Source organism: Triturus cristatus, chromosome 2_2 (assembly GCF_964204655.1).
Source record: "Triturus cristatus chromosome 2_2, aTriCri1.1, whole genome shotgun sequence".
Classification (NCBI taxonomy): Eukaryota; Metazoa; Chordata; class Amphibia; order Caudata; family Salamandridae; genus Triturus; species Triturus cristatus.
In genome coordinates, this window is record NC_140582.1 from 1,268,532,393 (window position 1) to 1,268,555,176 (window position 22,784).

The window sequence follows — 22,784 nt, forward strand, 5'->3', positions numbered from 1 at the left end:
TATTTGCATTTTGTTGCCTTAAAAAGGCAAAGCAGTGTGCTTTAGCATGCACCCTTTGCCTGGCTTTTATAGGCCTTTTTTCAGCTCCTGGTGTTTTCCAGGCCCCCTGCTAGTTTATGATTTGTGAGTGTCCATGTGGCTGGTGGCTTTTTTTGTGTTGGGAGTTATTAGTGTCCTGCTTTTGCCATATAGGCCTGCATGGTTTTCCTATTGGCTTACTGCTTCCATCCATCCACCCCCTTTGCCTGCAGCAGCTCCATGGAAGATGAGATGCTCAAATATTTTAATGGCAAATAGGGTCCACCCCACTTCCATTACATTTTTATTTTGGTGGTTCTTATTAACTTTTCTATCCTTCCTGAGAGTGTAGTGTGTGACTGTACACAGTAGTATAACATAGCCCTTGTTGAAAAAAAGTCATAAATGGCTAGACTATATCTTTTGTTTGCACTAGTACAGTCATAAGTAACTGAACCACAACAACAAATGCAACATTTCACTGATGTTCTTCTCCTGGCTTATTTGCTTTTAGGTGCACAAAAAGCCAGGGTAGGAGGTGTCATCATCATCACCCAGCTACCCGTAGTACTGCCAGCCAGACAGAAGTCCTGCTGCGCATCACGTCCACGTGTGACCAGAACTTGTTGTGCATCTGCCTCCTGCCTGACATCTGAAGAAGATGGCCCCAAAGAAAGGTACCAGGTCCAGTACCAAGAAAGTTGCCGATGAGAAGAAGGAACAGAAAAAGGAAGTGCCATTAACCACGACTGGTGTGCCGGCCAATGTTTTTTTGGGCACCAAAAAAGTTACGCCTGCAGCAGTGTTGTCCGGGAACCAAGCTGGGAGCAGCACCTCAGCACCAGCGGTCCAACCCCACCAACCTAGGCCCAAGGCCTTTAGTGTCGCAGAGGTAGCCAGTCTACTAATGAGCAGCGATGTTGAAATGTCATTATCGCAAAGTAGTACACAATCAACGCAGGCAGAAACTCAGCAGATAAGTGTGCAGCCGCAACAAGAACAGCAGGAGCCGCAACAAGAACAGCAGCAGCCGCAACAAGAACAGCAGCAGCCGCAACAACAGCCCACCATAGTAGTTGTTGCTCCTGACGTTGGGGCATTTCAGGAAATCGAGCTTCCTGCAGACGAAGTGGAGCAAACCACTGTTTCGGAAGATCTATTGTCTTCCAGACCACCAGCAAGGAAATGGAGGCTTAGTCCATCATCTTCTTCTTCAAGCCCCGCTTCTGATGATCGTGATGCCACTTGACATCCACCAGCTCAGTCTGAGAGTGATGCACGCCACAAGACAATGCTTCTGAAAAGGAAGGTCCCAGAAAAACTTAGAGTTATGGAGGTAGATGTAGAAGAGGGGGGTGATGTTGATGAAGACGAGCCAGTCACCACGCACATTGCACCCGCCCCAAAGGGATTGTAGACCAACATTCTCACCCTATCCAGAAAGGCTGCTACTGAGCGGGATGTAGCATGGATATCACCAACACAGGTTACACCACCGCTACCTCCAGCTGCCATATTTTCCAAGGCCCGGCAGGGACCTACATCCAGCTCAACCATCTCAGTAGGTAGTGGTAATAAAAGTCACAGTGTAGCTGCACAGGGTCACATTCCAAGCACACCCTCCAGTTCATCTGGTATTGAAAGTGGCACATCCAGCAGTGCCAGAAAGTTCTCCTCCCCAGTGTGGGACTTCTTTTCTGTTAGCACCAAGGAGGAGAACGTTGCTATATGCTCAATTTGTCGACAAGGTGTTCGGCGGGGTAAGCTTGGTACAAACTATGGTACCGGAGGCCAAGCAAGTCATGTCAGAATACACCACACTATCGTGTGGGAGAATCACCTACTTCAGTTAAAAGAAAGTAGAAAAACTCAACCCATTGAAGTTGGTCAGGAAGAATCAGGGGGTGATATTATTGTGGTGAAAGGTGAAGAAGAGGGAGGCATTTCTAGCCCTGTCCCCAGTAGTGTAGTGGTACCGCCCACATCCTCCTCAGTAACATCTGAGTTGCACCGCAGTAAGAGCCATTCTCAGAGTCAGGCTGAGACACCAAGGCGACCGAGTACTGCAATGAGACAAACTGCGTCGTTGAGCCTAAGTGGGTTAATGAAAACAACAGCACCACAAAGGAAAGTAATCCAGCCTACCATTGAGAGCATGCTTAGGTTGGAGGGGCAGTTCCAACGCAACCACCCAATGGCACGGTTGTACAATGCGAAGCTGGCTAAAATGTTAGTGCTGGACCTTCTCCCTTTTTCATTTGTGGAAGGGGTGGGTTTCCTTGAATTTGTGTCAGCTATCTGCCCTAAATGGAAGGTTCCCAGCCAGTCCTATTTTGCAAGAATTGCTGTTCCGGCACTACATCATGATGTGCTGGAATTGGTTCGACAAGCTTTGCAGCAGAGTGCTGTTCACAATATCCACCTGACAACAGACATGTGGACCAGTTAGCAAGCCACAGATTACATGTGCATCACTGCACACTGGGTCTCTTTTGTGGGGGTTAGAGATAAGCTATCTGAACGAGGTGCTGTTGATTTTTAAAGGTACTCGGAAACATGCAACTGTAGCCATGTTTGCCATGGAGACATCTCATACTGCTGTAAACATTTTGCAAGAGTTTCGCAGCAAGGTTTTTGAATAGCTGCGCCCAAGAGGGCTTAGTATTGGTTTTGTTGCCACAGACAATGGCAGTAATGTACTTAAGGCCATGGATCTTGCTTCCTATTTCAGGGTTCCGTGTTTTTGCGCACTGCATAAACATTATAGTTCAAGAATTTCTGAAAAAAGAACCCATAGTCAGCAACTAACTGGCCATCTGCCGAAGAATATGCACTCATTTCAGCTATTCTTTTAAAGCTCGGAAGCAGCTGAGAATGATTCAACGTGAATATAGGATGCCAGTCAAAGCACTCATCCAGGAGGTGGCAACACGTTGGAACTCAACGTATTACATGCTTGATCGTCTGTTTGAGCAGTACAGGCCACTCAATGAATATGTCTGTCAAAAATGGGATGCTACTGTAGAAGTCATGACCCTTCAGATGGAGCAATGGAGCCTAGTTAAATGCCTGACTGAAATGCTTCGTCCTTTTGAGGTCTTCACACGTGAAGTCAGCAAGGAGGACTGTACAATGGGCCAAGCTATCCCATTATTGCAAATGCTAGAGCATCAGCTGAAGAAGGTGTCTGAATCATACAAAGGTGTAGAGGACAAAAAGGGAGCCTATGACTTGGTGGAGAGCTTAGCCATTCGCTTAGCTGAAAATACAAGGATAGAAAATACAATTTTGTCACAAGAACATTACATTTGTGCCACAATTCTGGATCCACGGGCAAAATTTGGACTGAAGACATTCTTTCCTTTTTCAGAGATTGATGTTGCCCGCTACAAAACTTGTATAGCTGAGGCAGCGAGTAAGTTGGAAAATGAACGGCTGCTAATTAAAAGCCCGCAAGATCAACCCACAAGAAGTACTGCAGCAGGGCATGCAGCATCAAGTGCAACTTCGGAGGCTGAGGGCAGTGCGTTTGGATCACAACACTCACCATCACTATCGACAACAGTAACAATAACTGGATCATTAGGCCCAGTAGAATCGTTAGACGATTGGTATGTACAGTTAGGCATTAATAAGCACAGTGCTGATGCACAGAAAAAAGATCCCAAAAGCTTAGCAGCAGCACCCCTGAATATTGAGCGGATGGTCCAGGCCTATCTGGACGACCGAACAGAGGTGTACATTGATCAAAACCCATTGCAGTATTGGTATAGGAAAAGGTCTGAATGGCAACTGCTCAGCAGGCTGGCGATAAGCTATCTGGCTTGCCCTGTCGCAAGTGTCTCTTCCGAACATGTTTTCAGTGCTGCTGGTTCCATTGTAACAGTGAGAAGGACCAGTCTCTCGCCCAAAAATGTGGAGAGGTTAACAATGATCAAAATAAATCAGCACTTCATACCACCGAATTACACAATACATGAAGCAAGGGAGGAAGATGAGGACAGCGGCTCAGGTGGTGACGGAAGTAGTGTGTCACATGATTACCTACTACTGGCTGAACCCCCAGAGTTTGAGGACGAGCTATACTTCCCTGACAATTAGGCTTGCACTTACTGTCTTCCTCCCTTTTTTCCCCTTTATTTGTGTGTCTGTCGTTCCGGTTACAAACTTGTGAATCACAACAAATCCATTACCACCGTCTTCTACTCTTTTTATTTAATATACAAGTTTCAGGTGTCTGCAATTTGACAGTACAGTCCTCCGAATCCAGCTCCTCCGCTCCATCATACTGAATCTCCCGCCTAAATCCATTGCCCTCATGAATGATGATTGGATGATGGAAAATAGAAGAAAAAATAAAAACTTTCCTAGTCCTGCCAAAAGAAGTGGAGCATGAATCAGAGGACTACTATAGCTATCCTCCTTTCAGAGCCGAGAGAGACTGCCCATTAACTGAAAATGAGATGGAACAGGTAATGATTGATGCTATGCATTGGACGCAGATTCGCAGACTGAGTGATTTTGTTGTTGTTTGTTGTGCATGAAGTTATGTCATTGTGCACTAATCATCTTTCTACAGTACACACTAAATGTAACTCAAGGTGAATTTTCCCCTTCTTGCAAATAAGAAATTTGTACTTCTCCTGCAGCTTGATACATTGCTTTTAATTGAATACAGGAAGGGGACTCACAGTCTGCGCACTGAGTATGATTGACAACAGCACCGTCCATGATGATGATGGCGAAAAGACGGCCCGTTAACTTAAGATGAAAAGGAACAGGTAATGACAATTAATGGCATGCATTGGACACCTGACTCTGAGCGATTGGTGTTTGTGTTTTTGTTGTTTGTTTGTTGTGCACAAAGTGAAGTCAAAGTGTACTAGTAGTCTTACTGTACACACTAAAGAGTGACTCAAGTCAATAATATTTCTACTCTTGTTGTGTAATAACAAAATTTTACTTCTACTGCAGGCCGATCTTCACAGTCAGTCAGTACAAGTATCGGAGATGATTGATGGAATAATAACAAGTCAGGAGGATGTTTCATGAGTGGCATAAAAGCCTAAAGGTAAACACGTCAACAACAACCACAGCAGACCCAAATATCTGTGTAGAAGTGGAGTCGAGTGTAGCGGTGGGATGACTGCGGTGCATTGATTTGCTAACTTAAATTGTAAAATGCTATGTTTGGAATGGATATGTGCTTTGCCTTTGTCCAACTCTTTAAAAAAAAAAGTACTCTAAACGGAGGATGTGCTAAGCAACGTGCCGTCAGGCCTGTCACTGTGGGCCTGCTCTCTCCTGTTGTTGTTGAAGGTCAATGCTGGAAACAGACTAGAGTAGAGATGATGCATACATGCTGCCTCGGAAAGTGTTCTTGTTGCACTACACCATAACTTGTGCATTTGCTTCAACTTTGTTTCTCAATATCCCCTTTGTTTTTCCATCTACAATTACAGGCCGGGCCTTGCCCTATACTTGGGAAAACATTACAATGCACACATACCTTGCCAATAAATCTAAATTTTGGCGAATGGTGAAACCCAAGACTGATGGACGAGAGGACCAAGAGGAATGCCGAGATGCAAATCCAGTCCACATTTTTGACCAGGATAACACAGTAACAGTATCAACTTTCATCTTCTTTTAAATAATTTCATTCATTTTTTTGTCTACAATCTTTACAACAGTGTGTTCTTCTTGTTGTTGTTATTATCTTCATTAGGTTTGCTCTCTGTTTATGATTCATCCCTACCAATATTTAACATTTCTATTTGCTATCTGTAAAAGTATTAAGGCCGGAACAACAGAACAAGAAGTGTATTTAATCCGGGTCTCCTTATCAATCATCATCATGCATGCATTTCCTTTTTCTCCCTTAACAGATTGATATGGATATGGTAGTCTTCAAAGATTGTCGTTTGTTTGTCCATGCGTACTGTTTTTCACTATCAAACCTTTCCCCAAACCCCCTTCCCATCCAATCAACAAACCCTAACCCTCTTCCCCCGGGCTGTGTGAATTATTGTCTAGGTGTGACTAAATTAAATGTACACCAATACTTAATCACACGCTTGCTGGGGCAGATGTGGCGAAAGCAACATTTCGCAACAGTACTTCAATTTCAATGCAGAGCGATGATCTTCTTCTGCTTGCCCACCCATGAGCAGTATATTTTAGAAGTGATATTATTTAACAAAGGAACATATACCTTAGCATTAATTGCCGGCATTGATTGGATTTGTTGTCATTCCTCATACACAGCACTAACTGTTACGCTGTAGGCCTAGTCAAGTGACTCGACACAACTATAGTTTGTAACTCTGTCTTGTAGGCTATCCCCACCACCATTATGTTTTGTTGTAAAATATTTTAGCATATTATTGTTGCTCGGTAAGTTCTGTACTGTACTTCATTCTACTACTCCTCGAACAGTCTCTCAAAGGCGACTGGCTGTCTCATTTTCTTTTTTTGCAAATGCTGCTGCCCTGCCAGTGTCTACTACTACTACTATACTACCACCACCACCCCAATCATGGCATGTTAGAAAAAGGAAACCATCTTCACCATGCAGCCATTGCTGTGCCTAAGTTAAACATCAAGCAAAGGTAAGAGAAGTTTGGGCAGGCATAATTAATAATGGACATGTTTTCAATGAATTCAATTTCACACACCCATTTGAGTCCAGATAAAGAATGGATAGACTAGAGGAGAGACTGAAAGTAGTAGTAGGACAACTCAATCAGTGAGGGGTGTCGCATCTATCTGTTTGTGTCTTACACAGTCAGCCAATTATTTAAATCAAACACTGGCTATGGGCGGGACTGCACCAGCAAGGAAACAGTGTGATGTAAAACAGTAACCCCACCTACAAAACATTAACAACATTGCATGTAACATAGAAATATAGATTTAATGTACCCTAACAAAAATAATCAAAAAACCCACAAACACAAAGCAAAATATTTTTGAGGGCAGGCAGTGGTCCCAGGGACCACTGCCTGCCCTTAAAATATGAAACGAAAATGTTTCATTTAAAAAAAAAAAAATGCATCCCTTTTTCATTTAAGGAAAACGGGCTGCATTTAAAAAAAAAAATCTGCTTTATTTTAAAGCAGTCCAAGACATGGTGGTCTGCTGAGCCCAGCACACATGTCACCTCAGGCCCCGCCCCCTTCCTTCACCATTGTGCAAATGCGCCCCCTGGCGAGTTGTAAGTTGGGGAATTAATTTCCCTTCAATACTGAGGGTCCCAGAGGGCCAACTAGCCCACCAGGTATCTCCAGTATGTGCAGACAGGTGTTCAGAGACCACGCCCTTTTTTACACCTCTCTGCAACGCAGCTCTGTGGCGCTTACTGGAGGTACCTAGTGGGCTAGTTTGACCCTAGGGACCCTTAGGATTCAAGGGAACTTAATTTCCCAACTTAGAACGGACACAGGGCACGTTTACACAGTGGCGAAGGGAGGGGACGGGGCCTGTGGTGACGTGTGCAAACACAACCTTTGGCGTGTTTTAAGTTGGGGAATTAATTCCCCTTCAATCCTGAGGGCCCCTGGGGGCCAACTAGCCCACCAGGTGCTTCCAGTAAGTGACAACTGCGCTACGTTGCAGAGAGGTGGTGCAGGCCGTGCCCCTTTTTACACCTCTCTGCAACGGCGCTTACTGGAGGTACCTAGTGGGCTAGTTTGATCCTAGGGACCCTCAGGATTTAAGGGGACTTAATCTCCCAACTTAAAACGGCCACAGGACGCGTTTACACAGTGGTGAAGGGAGGGGATGGGGCCTGAGGTGACATGTGCAAACATGCCCTGTGGCAATTTTTTAGTTGGGGAAATAATTCCCCTTCAATCCTGAGGGCTCCTTGCGGGACCTGAGTATTGGACTACAAGACCTACGTAATGTGGAAGTGTGACCAGGCCAAAAGACTGCAATTAGCATGTCAGACATAGTACACAGATTAGGCATGGACTTACCCCCTTCCTGCTGCTGTCTGGCCTTCAGCTGCCTATCCAGGTCCAGGAAGACCACCGCCAGTATACGGAGCATGTGGGGGGTCAGGGTCTGGTGTCCACTCCCCTGCGAGGAGGCGACAGCTTCAGCTGAACCCTTGCGATCCTCCGGGTCCAGCCCCGATGGTCCTGCCACCTCTTCTGGCAGTTGCGGATCCAGCGCTTGTAGACCCCCACCGAACGAAATGCCCGGGTGATGGTCAGCCATATCCCCAGCTTCTGGTGGGCATCAACCTGTGAGGGTGACAAAGTTAAAACTCCATTAACACACATGCCCCATATTTGTGCTGCACACATTTGGATATACATGTCATCATCACAAAGGGAAATGAGTGACACAGGTAGTGCACCCATGAAAAAGGACAAATGCCCTGCATGTCTGACATGTTAACAATGCCTGGGACCTGCTGCCTGTGCCGGGGATCGAACCGTGATCCCCAGGTTCCAGAGGCAGTCGCCCTGGCCGTGGCACCACACCTCTTCAAAGCATACACACGTACGGCTGCAAAGCGTACACACGGCTCGGTCATGAACTGTGCAATGCGTATGCATTGTCACCCGCGTCGGAGCTCATTGGTGTGAATATTTGATGGCTTCAACACACAATGACTTGCTTGGGACACATGTGCACACCTACCACACTACAGCATTGGCCACACAGTGTCCCATGGCATGTAAGGCTGCTTTCCCTGTGTGTTGGGGGGGGCAACATTTGGTATGTTGTGTGGCACTTTTGTTCAGCCACTCCCAGGCTGTGCACGTGTTCATGGGGGCAGAATCCTTTGTGTGTTGTGCACATTACCACTGTGATGTGCAACTGTACAGTTATAGGCATGAGACATCACTCCTTCACATCCCTCCTTCACAAGACCTCTGCGACTCACTCGCCTCGTTCTTCCACCACAAGATCGCCGACATACACAACAGCTTCGGCGCACCAACCACGCACCCAACCGCCGAACCAACGCCCCCCACCACCACCCTCTGCGCCTGGACCCCGGTCAGCACCGAAGACACCACCCGCACGATGAACACCATCCACTCCGGATCACCAACCGACCCCTGCCCCCACCACGTCTTCAACAAGGCCTACTCCATCATCGCACCCCAACTCCGGGACATCATCAACACCTCCTTCCACACTGCCACCTTCCCGGAGAGCTGGAAGCACGCCGAGCTCAGCGCCCTCCTGAAGAAACCAACAGCGGACCCCACCGACCTCAAGAACTTCCGCCCCATCTTGCTCCTCCCTTTTCCTGCCAAAGTCATCGAGAAGACCGTCAACAGACAGCTCGCCGCCTTCCTTGAGACGAACGGATCCCTTGACCCCTCGCAGTCCGGTTTTCGAGCCAACCACAGCACCGAGACCGCACTGATCGCAGCCACAGATGACATCAGATCCTTGCTCGACAACAGGGAAACAGCGGCCCTCATCCTCCTGGACCTCTCTGCAGCGTTCGACACTGTCTGCCACCGCACCCTAGTACAGCGCCTCGGCAACATCAGGATCCAAGAGAAGGCAATGAAGTGGATCATCTCGTTCCTCGCCGGAAGAACTACAAGAGTCCGCCTCCCCCGTTCAGATCCGAGGCCACCGAAGTCATCTGCGGCGTACCACAAGTATCATCACTCAGCCCAACCCTCTTCAACGTCTACATGAGCCCCCTCGCAGCCATCGCACGCCAACATAACCAGATCATCATCTCCTACGCCGACGACACCCAGCTGATCCTCTCCCTCACCAACGACCCCGCCACCGCCAGAACCAGCCTCCAGGAAAGGATGAAAGACGTCGCCGAATGGATGAAGAACAGCCGCCTGAAACTGAACTCAGACAAGACGGAAGTCCTCATCCTGGGATCATCGCTCTCCGCCTGGGACGACTCCTGGTGGCCCCCCGCCCTGGGCGCCACTCCCAAGCCAACGGACCATGCACGCAACCTCGGCTTCATCCTGGACTCCTCCCTCTCGATGACCAGACAAGTCAACGCTGTCTCATCATCATGCTTCAACACCCTGCGCATGCTCCGTAAGATCTTCCGATGGATCCCCACCGAAACCAGGAAGACGGTCACCCAGGCACTCGTCACCAGCCGACTGGACTACGGGAACACCCTCTATGCCGGAACCACAGCCAAACTTCAGAAAAGACTCCAACGCATCCAGAACGCCTCTGCACGACTCGTCCTGGACATCCGCCAACACAGCCACATCTCCGGCCACCTGATAGACCTGCACTGGCTCCCCATCAGCAAGAGGATCACATTCAGGCTCCTCACCCACGAACACAAGGCTCTTCACGACCTGGGCCCCAAGTACCTCAACAACCGCCTGACCTTCTACATGCCCACACGCCAGCTACGATCGTCCAGCCTCGCCCTCGCCGCCGTACCACGCATCCGCAGAGCCACCGCCGGAGGAAGATCCTTCTCCTACCTGGCAGCCAAGACTTGGAACTCCCTCCCCATCCACCTTCGGCTGACCCAGGGCCATCTCTCCTTCAGGAAGCAACTCAATTCCTGGCTCTTCGAGCAGTAACGGACCCCCCTCCCCCAGCGCCTTGAGACCCTTCCGGGTGAGTAGCGCGCTATACAAATGCTATGATTGATTAATTGATTGATTGATTGAGTCATGGACACAGTTGCAAGTTGGATATGTTTAGGACATGTCACATACACCCTGAGTCCTGGGAGTGATGGCATGTACATCACAGTGAGACCTGTAGCCACAATTCTGATGTGCACCCACAGTCTATGTGCATGTTGTGTCTCAGATGTGGATGATCAAATGTGCCCAATGGGAGACAGTCTCCACATCCATGTGGTATGTGCAGCAACCTTGATGTTGTGTGTGTGTCTAAGAGACGTCCATGTAGGGCCTGCAGAGACAACAGTGGCCACTACCTGTGGGACTCACGCTTGCCTTGTGGCGTGTACGTGATACGCCATGTCATGCCAGTGTCGATGTGGCAATACAGGGACCCTGGGTATCTGCATGGCAAAACTCTGTGATGCCTGGGAGACATCAGGCCTCACTTGTCACTGTGGTGTGTGTTTGTACTGTCACAACAGTACATAGGTAGGGTTACACACCCCAATGATTGGCTATTGAGCGCTGGTCACACATTGCTAATAGATGCTCTCGGGATCCAATGATCCTGATTGTAGAGACATCAAAAGAGATGGTCCAAACATTAATGGAGGAGATCCAGGATTTGGAAAATAGAATTAAAAATAATCAGGCAATCGAAGAAGCTAAAAGGAAATTAGAGGAAGTAGAAACTGAAATGTCATCGTATCAGGACTATTTAATGAAACGAAAAACAGAAAAACTCAAAAAAGATGTACGATACACAAGTCAAGAGAAAATGTATCCGTACTTAGCTGATAATTTCTATCAACCTCAACCGATTGAGGAAGATCAATTCCAACCTGTATCTGACAGATTTACCAAAAAAGTAGTTACATTTTCAGACACGTCAGACTCTGAAGGCGAAAATTATAACCAATTCCAAACCAATACTTCAGGACGGCAAATGCCAGGTACCAGTAGAGGTGAACGTCCTGGTTTTTTAGCCAGGCGTGGGACGCAGAGAACCAGATGGCGCCCCAGATACCAACAACGTCAACGGGGCAATTACCAACAAACATACAATTACCAGCAAGGACAGAATTTTTATCAAGACGACCCTCAGGTCTTGGTGACGAGACATGCACAATATTGGCGCGAGTAAAGCAAATACCCATTTTCAATCTTAGCGCACACATAATTGATTGTCAGACCGAGTCTATGCTAACAAAAGGTCTATCTTTCATTCCTCATACAAAAACCAACAAGTTTGAGCTTTTTCAGGACCTAATGGCTTTTTTAAGAAGATTAGACTACGGGCCTTTTTTGAAGGACAAATAGATCAAGAACTGCCTATTTTAAATAAATCAGGTTTGACACCCCCATCCACTTTTGTCCCTACACTTGAACAAGTGGGACCAGAGATTGCCATCTTTGAACATGTTGTGTTCAACAAAATAACCACTGCTGCCAAGTTCATTCCCGCGCCTAAATTTAATCTCTCTCGGGAAGAGCATCAAGCCCTGTCGGTTCTCAAGAACAACAAAGACATCACCATTAAGGGATGTGACAAAGGTGGAGGCATAGTTTTGATGGAAACAGAACAATATGTAACAAACATGATCACCATGCTCTCTAACAAAGATCACTATACCCCTGTACGTGTCGATCCCACCAAAAGGGTATCTAAAATGATAATGGACTTGATTAGTACAGCCTTGGATGATGGGATTATATGTGAAAAAGAATGGCAATATCTAAACGTCATTAAACCTAAGATGGCATCAATATACGGGATTCCAAAAATCCATAAAAGTACTACTAATCCGCCATATAGACCCATTGTAACAACTATTGGGTCAGCCACAGAAACATTGTCCAAATACGTTGACGCCATGCTCCGTCCATATGTCCCTAGAATAAGATCATATATAAGGGATACAACAGACATCATCAACAAAGTAGAACAGATACACTTTCAACAGCCCACACAACTCTTGGTCACTATGGACATCGAGGCTTTGTATAGTAATATCCCTCAGGTAGCCTCATTAGAAGCCGTGAAATGGTTTATCAAATTTTTTGATATAGACTGCCCGGCCCAATTCATCATGGAGTGTTTACGTATTGTACTCCAAGAAAACACCTTTGAATTTAATGGATCACTATTTCAACAGACCAAGGGAGTAAGTATGGGGGCTTCATGTGCCCCCACAGTGGCGAACATCTTCATGGCTTACTACGAGCACCAGTACATCTACAACGATGTCGCCCCATTCAGTGAATCAGTCCTTAATTGGTCTAGATTCATAGAGGAGGTGTTTTACATCTGGAACGGAACCGAGGAAGAACTGGCGCAATTTGTCTCATGGCTCAATCTTTGCGATACTAACATCCGCTTTGTAGCCAAGAGTGACAAGCATAATGTTGAATTCTTGGATGTGGTCATTAAGGTTAATGAACAGCAACTCTTGGTTGACCTTTTCACGAAGCCAACTGCCCGCAACACGTTGTTGCATTTCTCAAGCTATCATCCCAAGACCCAGAAAACTACCATTCCATTTGGACAGTTCCTGCGTCTCCGCAGGAACTGCACCAACCTGACGGACTATGATAAGCAGTCCGTAATAATGAAAGCCAAATTTCTAGCTAGAGGCTACCCCAGAAGATTGGTCCGAGACTCATACAAGAGAGCACGATACTATGATCGCCAACACCTACTCGGTACTAAAACTCCTAAACAACAGGATCGCATCGTGTTTATTACACGACATTCAATGATGAATGAAACCTTACGTCAGATCGTCAACTCTAGCTGGCATATCTTGAATGCCACAAGAAGCGATTCAAACCAACTAGCAAAACCTATGTTTGCATACCGGAAGAATAAAAATCTAAAGGATTTAATAACAAGGTCCCGAATGCGACAAGTTCCATCTACTCTGATGCAGACCACCATTGGAGGCCTGCCCGCCCTTAAGGGGAATTTCAAATGCATGTCATGTATTGCATGTAAATTTTCATTGGAAGTAAAACAATACTCCATTAATGGAGTTAAAATAAACCTACAAAGTTTAACCAACTGCAAAACAACCAATATGATCTACGCAGTCCTGTGTCCCTGCAATAAAACCTATGTAGGTGAGACATCGAGGTCCATGACAACGCGACTTACAGAGCACAGGTCAGCGATCAGGACAAGAAAATTGCAAGCGCCATTGGTACAACACTTCATTGACTGCGACCACACTGCAGAAGATGTTCGATGGTTGATCCTAGAGAAGATTAATACCAGTGGACCCCAAGGGACAGAAATTTGTAAAAGGAGAGAGGTCTACTGGATATTCTCTCTGGACACATATAAAAGAGGACTCAATAACGAGATCCCATGGAGTCAAGCCATTCGCTTTAATAACTAACTGACTCTCGTTATACGTCCATCTTCTACATCTTTGTAATTAGGTCAGGACTGGGATTAGTACCATGCGCTTCAGTTTCATTACTTTTACATCTATGAGTACATCACTATGCATCCAGTCCCCATATCGACATTGTATTTCATTTCCTATTATGTCCTCTGAGAAGGATTCTTATGTGTGTGCATCCCTTTAAGAGAACGAATGCTCTTTATCTTAGGATATATGCCATTGGATACATTAAGTCAATGTCGACGGATATCAACCAATCACCACTGATTTTAGGAAATATATAGCATTACGCGTTTGAATCTTGTTTCGACTACCTTCTTCGAAAACAGTCAGCACCAGTATGAAGGAAGACTTAATGGACTAGGTAAGCGCTTTGGGATCAGACTTGGGGTCGGTCTTTTAACATCGAAAGTTCCCTTAGGGGGTTATTTCTTCGGTAAAGAGGCCGAAGCTTTGGGACACTTGTTTTATCTGTATGCAGACGATCCTTCGTCACTAGAGGTCAGCATTGATCTTATGCGGTTTTTCTCTAGATGGCGCAAGCATTTCTATGAAAGCGAGTGGACAATTTACACTCTGAACCATATGGAAGCAGTTAGACGGTTTATGATTGGAGATACTAAACAAACACTAGTAAGTGCAGACATGGCCGGCTCTCTCTGGCCGCTTTTTATCAGTGCTGTCTCTTTCCATTTCCCGTTCTACCATTAGTACTATCCGTTGTGTTTTGTGTTATTTTTTAGCATTCTAGGGACACCTGTATTCCTTGACACCGCATTGGCCATAGTCCACGAGTTACGTTTGCATTCACGCGACTACAGATATATCTGCCATTAAGACGAAAGCCTAATACGTCACCAGCAAGCGCTAAGGATAAAGCGACCCGTTACGATCGAAAACGGGAAGTTCAAACATCAAAGAATCTAAGGTAACATAGACATGGAACTCCCTCCCGACCCACCTCCGCCTGACCCAGGACCACCTCGCCTTCAGGAAACAACTCAAGACCTGGCTGTTCGAGCAGTAGCAGACCCCCCTCCCCTAGCGCCTTGAGACCCTCTGGGTGAGTAGTGCGCTATATAAATGCCTTGATTGATTGATTGATTGATTGATTAGCACTGTAATTAATTTCTGGCTACAAATGTATCAAGCTGACACCAAGCAATCCAAGCTCGGTTATGCTGCAGTAAATCTGCATATAGAGCAATAAAAACACTTAGGAAGGTTTCTCGATCTTTCATTTTTAGATATACTGGGGGAGATTGTAGCCCACCTACGGGAACGTAGAAACTACATCGCTAGGAAGCATTAAGGATAGAGCTATCCATTACGTTTCAAAACGGGAAGTTCAAGCTCCAAAAAATTAAAGGTAACATCAGTAGCATGGCAATTAAGTTCTAACTACAAACGTACTGAGTCGATACCAAGTAACTTTAGCCTGGTTCAGATGTAGCAACTGCGCATATAGAGCGATAAAAACTCTAAATATGGTTTATTGATCTTCTTTCATAGATACTTTGGGGGAGACTGTAGCCTATCAACTGGAACTAATAAACTACACCATACATCTTTAGTCTAATTACACAAGTTGTTACTAGTGTCATACGATCGGTGATAAGAAGGTATGATTTTGAGTTGTTCCTCTTTGCTTTAAATGACACCCAGTTAATTACGATTAGATCTTGCTAATATTTGAACTTATCTTTCAACTTGTTGTTCTTTGTGCTACATAGGTACTACTCACTATTCAATGGGAAAATTTCCAGATTTTCTCACCTTTTTGGTTGCCTTTAAAATATACCCATAAACATATGTATGTTTTCTAAGTTATAGTCTTAGTAATTCTGTTACTAAGTATGAAACTGTGTTCTAACGAGTTTGAATCGACCAAAGCCCAAAACCATGAAGGGCATAGGTTGTTAAACAAACTAAATAGGCGACCCCTGGACCTATCAAACGCTTATTGGATTTAACACACCATAATCTTAGTAGCATCATGTATTTGGTAACATAACTGGAGATAAATTGTTTTAACATGTAAATAACGTGTAAATAATGTATATATGAATTAGATTTGTTTACTTTCTCCTTTTTTTGATATATTGTGCACTTTAGTGACTTGACGTATACAAACATATATAGTTTATTGTTGTTTTTTCTCATTCGGTTACAGGAGTTAAGAAACCATGGCTGCCTGAGGAAGGCTGAACGCCGAAACGCGCGTAGACTTAACAAAGCCATGCTCAACAATAATCTCTCTTATTTTGTCTATATGAATTAATATGTAACCATATGACCAAATGTAATGACATAGTACCCACAACAGGGTTTGTTTATACAAAAAAGACATGGTGAAAAATGAAATGATTGATTGTATATATGTCTATAAACAAATATATAGAGTAACAAAAAATGTAATAAATGGATAGAAACAACCTAGTTTTTCTGAGGTCATAATTGGTCAATGAGACAACATTATACAAGTTTGGCACGTATCTATTATATTTTGTTTGTATGATAGTTCACTGTTTTAGAATAAGTTTCCTATATATTGTTTCACAAATATGTGTCCATGCCCAACAGCACACACCTCAGTACATTGTGTAATCTCATGATGTATCATTTGACATTTTGCTTGGTCATGGCCACATGGGTGGATGAACCGACAATCTTCCTTTGTGCATCTCTGTTCTGCAGGGCACCAGCTGTCCATCGACCGTTCCCAGACCTTGAAACCATGCAGGAACGCGATTGCATCCAACGGTACCAATTCACCAGGCCACTGATTGAGGAGTTGGCAGAGCAGTTGGTGCCACATCTGCTACCTGGCCGGACATACCCTACAGCACTGACCCCAGAGGTAAAGGTGATGGCAGCCCTGCACTTCTTTGCTACTGGTACCTTCCAGTACACTGTGGCTACTGCTGGTGGTATGTCGCAAACTATGTTTAGTCTACTGGATATTCTCTCTGGACACATATAAAAGAGGACTCAATAACGAGATCCCATGGAGTCAAGCCATTCGCTTTAATAACTAACTGACTCTCGTTATACGTCCATCTTCTACATCTTTGTAATTAGGTCAGGACTGGGATTAGTACCATGCGCTTCAGTTTCATTACTTTTACATCTATGAGTACATCACTATGCATCCAGTCCCCATATCGACATTGTATTTCATTTCCTATTATGTCCTCTGAGAAGGATTCTTATGTGTGTGCATCCCTTTAAGAGAACGAATGCTCTTTATCTTAGGATATATGCCATTGGATACATTAAGTCAATGTCGACGGATATCAACCAATCACCACTGATTTTAGGAAATATATAGCATTACGCGTTTGAATCTTGTTTCGACTACCTTCTTCGAAAACAGTCAGCACCAGTATGAAGGAAGACTTAATGGACTAGGTAAGCGCTTTGGGATCAGACTTGGGGTCGGTCTTTTAACATCGAAAGTTCCCTTAGGGGGTTATTTCTTCTGTAAAGAGGCCGAAGCTTTGGGACACTTGTTTTATCTGTATGCAGATGATCCTTCGTCACTAGAGGTCAGCATTGATCTTATGCGGTTTTTCTCTAGATGGCGCAAGCATTTCCATGAAAGCGAGTGGACAATTTACACTCTGAACCATATGGAAGCAGTTAGACGGTTTATGATTGGAGATACTAAACAAACACTAGTAAGTGCAGACATGGCCGGCTCTCTCTGGCCGCTTTTTATCAGTGCTGTCTCTTTCCATTTCCCGTTCTACCATTAGTACTATCCGTTGTGTTTTGTGTTATTTTTTAGCATTCTAGGGACACCTGTATTCCTTGACACCGCATTGGCCATAGTCCACGAGTTACGTTTGCATTCACGCGACTACAGATATATCTGCCATTAAGACGAAAGCCTAATACGTCACCAGCAAGCGCTAAGGATAAAGCGACCCGTTACGATCGAAAACGGGAAGTTCAAACATCAAAGAATCTAAGGTAACATAGACATGGAACTCCCTCCCGACCCACCTCCGCCTGACCCAGGACCACCTCGCCTTCAGGAAACAACTCAAGACCTGGCTGTTCGAGCAGTAGCAGACCCCCCTCCCCTAGCGCCTTGAGACCCTCTGGGTGAGTAGTGCGCTATATAAATGCCTTGATTGATTGATTGATTGATTGATTAGCACTGTAATTAATTTCTGGCTACAAATGTATCAAGCTGACACCAAGCAATCCAAGCTCGGTTATGCTGCAGTAAATCCGCATATAGAGCAATAAAAACACTTAGGAAGGTTTCTCGATCGTTCATTTTTAGATATACTGGGGGAGATTGTAGCCCACCTACGGGAACGTAGAAACTACATCGCTAGGAAGCATTAAGGATAGAGCTATCCATTACGTTTCAAAACGGGAAGTTCAAGCTCCAAAAAATTAAAGGTAACATAAGTAGCATGGCAATTAAGTTCTAACTACAAACGTACTGAGTCGATACCAAGTAACTTTAGCCTGGTTCAGATGTAGCAACTGCGCATATAGAGCGATAAAAACTCTAAATATGGTTTATTGATCTTCTTTCATAGATACTTTGGGGGAGACTGTAGCCTATCAACTGGAACTAATAAACTACACCATACATCTTTAGTCTAATTACACAAGTTGTTACTAGTGTCATACGATCGGTGATAAGAAGGTATGATTTTGAGTTGTTCCTCTTTGCTTTAAATGACACCCAGTTAATTACGATTAGATCTTGCTAATATTTGAACTTATCTTTCAACTTGTTGTTCTTTGTGCTACATAGGTACTACTCACTATTCAATGGGAAAATTTCCAGATTTTCTCACCTTTTTGGTTGCCTTTAAAATATACTCATAAACATATGTATGTTTTCTAAGTTATAGTCTTAGTAATTCTGTTACTATGTATGAAACTGTGTTCTAACGAGTTTGAATCGACCAAAGCCCAAAACCATGAAGGGCATAGGTTGTTAAACAAACTAAATAGGCGACCCCTGGACCTATCAAACGCTTATTGGATTTAACACACCATAATCTTAGTAGCATCATGTATTTGGTAACATAACTGGAGATAAATTGTTTTAACATGTAAATAACGTGTAAATAATGTATATATGAATTAGATTTGTTTACTTTCTCCTTTTTTTGATATATTGTGCACTTTAGTGACTTGACGTATACAAACATATATAGTTTATTGTTGTTTTTTCTCATTCGGTTACAGGAGTTAAGAAACCATGGCTGCCTGAGGAAGGCTGAATGCCGAAACGCGCGTAGACTTAACAAAGCCATGCTCAACAATAATCTCTCCTATTTTGTCTATATGAATTAATATGTAACCATATGACCAAATGTAATGACATAGTACCCACAACAGGGTTTGTTTATACAAAAAAGACATGGTGAAAAATGAAATGATTGATTGTATATATGTCTATAAACAAATATATAGAGTAACAAAAAATGTAATAAATGGATAGAAACAACCTAGTTTTTCTGAGGTCATAATTGGTCAATGAGACAACATTATACAAGTTTGGCACGTATCTATTATATTTTGTTTGTATGATAGTTCACTGTTTTAGAATAAGTTTCCTATATATTGTTTCACAAATATGTGTCCATGCCCAACAGCACACACCTCAGTACATTGTGTAATCTCATGATGTATCATTTGACATTTTGCTTGGTCATGGCCACATGGGTGGATGAACCGACAATCTTCCTTTGTGCATCTCTGTTCTGCAGGGCACCAGCTGTCCATCGACCGTTCCCAGACCTTGAAACCATGCAGGAACGTGATTGCATCCAACGGTACCAATTCACCAGGCCACTGATTGAGGAGTTGGCAGAGCAGTTGGTGCCACATCTGCTACCTGGCCGGACATACCCTACAGCACTGACCCCAGAGGTAAAGGTGATGGCAGCCCTGCACTTCTTTGCTACTGGTACCTTCCAGTACACTGTGGCTACTGCTGGTGGTATGTCGCAAACTATGTTTAGTCGTGTGCTACGCGATGTCTTTGAGGGGATGTTGCATTTCCTTGACCTGTACATCAAGTTCCCTAGCCCAGCTCAACTCCCTGAAATAAAGGATGCCTTTTATACACTGGTGAGGATGGCGAACGTCATTGGATCTATTGATGGTACACATGTGGCCCTGATACCACCACAGGCACATGAGCAGGCATACATTTCCACTCGATCAATGCCCTGGTGGTATGCTCTGGTGGCTCTTGCAGAAATGTGTATCACACATGTGTGTGCACGTTTCCCCGGTTAAGCGCACGATGCCTACATAATGAGGAGTAGTCGCATTGCACTGCTGATGTCACAGACGCCAGCTCAGCATGCCTGGCTTGTCGGTGTGTACTGACTGTTTCTCATTGTGTGTGTTTGGCAAAGTTGTATTCCACCCTCTTTCAAAACTCAGCTAATTGTTCAATTGTTTGTGTGTAGGTGACTCCGGATACCCCAACCTGTCGTGGTTGCTGACAACCCTCAGGAACACTGTGACACCAGCCGAGATGCGCTACAATGAGGCACATGGTCGGAGCAGGAGGGTGATTAAGCGACATTTGACCTCATGAAATGCCGCTTCTGCTGCCTGGACAAGACCGGAGGAGCCCTCCTTAATGACCCTGCAAAGGTGTGCAAAATTATCCGTGTAGGCTGCATGCTACAAAAATGGCAGTGCGGAAGAAGGTGCCTCTCATCCAGGATGACAATGACCGACCTCCGCCACCTGTGGAGGATCCCGGCCTGGGCCATGATGCCAGTGATGATGAAGATGAGGGTGACGTCCGCACACAGCTCATCAACAACTTCTTCACCTGAATGTGAGTTTACAGGGTTGTTATGTCAATGTATGGAGTTAGCCTAAAATGTGTTGTGGCTGCTCTGTTGCTGTCTGAGTGTGTCTGTATGCCACTTGACTGGATGCGTGCAGTGATGTGTCCATTCAGGTGGTCTGTACTCCACAATAGTGTAGAACTGCTAACTTGTTTCTGTGTAGGTTTCTTGTGACATGTTTTGTGCATGTGTATTGGATTTCTCTCCTGTTCTGCTGTGCTTTTGACTGTGTCTTGTGTCTGTCCTTCCCAGGGTACTTTGCCTGTTGTTTGGTCAACACTGACCCCAACACCCAGAATCCAACACCAGTGTGGGAGTAGTCAATTGCCATCAAGTGATGTGCCACACACCCCTGGACTTCAATTCTCAGACACTTTGTTACTGTGTGTCCACCGTAACGTACAATTTCCTTGCAACTATTTTAGAATAAACATGTTGCTGATGTGTAATGAACCTGTGCTATGCTTTGTTAGGTGTGTTGTCTGTCTTCCCACATCTGAGTGACCCTTGCTTACCTCACGTGTGTACTTGTTACCACTGACTTTGTATAGGTGTTGTGTCTGTGCACACCAATGTGTTTCATGTCAACATCATTGTGTGGGATGAGTAACATGGCCATGGTGAGTATGTGTTTGTTGCACTTGGCCCTTCTGGCAGGTTCACCCCTAAACATTTTGCGATTATCTTAGCTTTTTCCCTATGGAGCGCCTCTAGGCGCTTTAACACTGTGTCCCAGTGTAAAGTGCGTGCGCTCTGGGTTACATTGAATGAGACTGACCTGCCCTCCCACAGGAATGCATGGGGAATGTGTGTGTCCCTTTTAGTTCCTGATGCGTGGGGAGTGCAGGGGCGAGTTTGGTATGTGCAGACTCGTGAGAGTGAATACTGCGCGATGATGTGTGCGGCGTTAGTGTGTCTAGTATAGAAGTGCCACTTCTAGACGCTGGCAGAAATGTGAAGTGACTGTCTGGATGGTGATTGGCTGGTGTGCCTGGCTCCAGGAGTCAGGATGGGTCTGCCCCAGTGGTGAGTGGAGAGATCTGCATGTTGATGAGTCGGAGGAGTACACCTGGGACCTGAATAGGGCTGGGCTTTCCCCACACAATGCTGGCTCTGCCCCCTGTGGTGCGACTGATGACTCTGGCCTGTTCTGTGAATAGGGAGAGGGGCTGAGCAAAACAAAGTGCTCAGGAACCAGTTGCATCTGGTTCGCCCCTTCCCTGCACCTTGAGACAAAGGAAACCTGTGTATAAAAGGGGGCTGTGACCCCATGTAAAATGTTCTCTGCTGATCTTAACTGGGGGTGTCAGGTTCCACTGCGACTCCTCCGGCCTTGAACGATGCACAAAGGGTTCCACCTCCAGATGTCCCCGACTCTGGATTACACCAACTCAGAGTACTAGGGCTATCAGGTGAGGGAAAGGAATTAGGAAGGGAACTGCGGGGAGAAGGATACCTGCAACAAAAGATTACATAAACAACAACAAGAAAACAACATCGCTACTCTCTTTAGGTCTCACTAGGTATAACTAATCCGTGTGTCTCTACATACACCTAGCACGCACCACATCTCTTTAGGGATGCCCTTTACCCCATGAAGGCCATCCAGAGCCATAACCCATCAGGCAGTCAACGCACATCCATCCAATTCCTCCCCTTTCTGTCCCGAAATCATAAGCAAAACACTGCTGTTCAATCCAGCAGTTTCAAGGGTGTATTCCAAGGAGTGTTTAGGCAGTCAACAAATAGTAACGCTAGCAGTAGCACCTTGCTAGCTATAGAACCAGCTATGAGTCATGAAATGAAAAAGACCAATGAAAATATACGTTGTAGCCCAAGGCCTCCAGAAGAACTACTGGCCACAGAAACCAAGTCTTACCTGGAACCGCCTCCCCTTTCTGTTCGTG

At 45.1% G+C, this 22,784-nt stretch overlaps 1 long non-coding RNA gene across 1 annotated transcript; it reads left to right on the forward strand.

The window, feature by feature from the left end:
- The first annotated feature begins 17,376 nt into the window (after positions 1–17,376).
- On the forward strand, positions 17,377–18,006 carry LOC146863568 (uncharacterized). Its single transcript, XR_014978621.1, has 3 exons — positions 17,377–17,440; positions 17,610–17,709; positions 17,820–18,006. It is a non-coding gene; the product is annotated as an uncharacterized LOC146863568 (long non-coding RNA).
- The last annotated feature ends 4,778 nt before the right edge of the window (positions 18,007–22,784 follow it).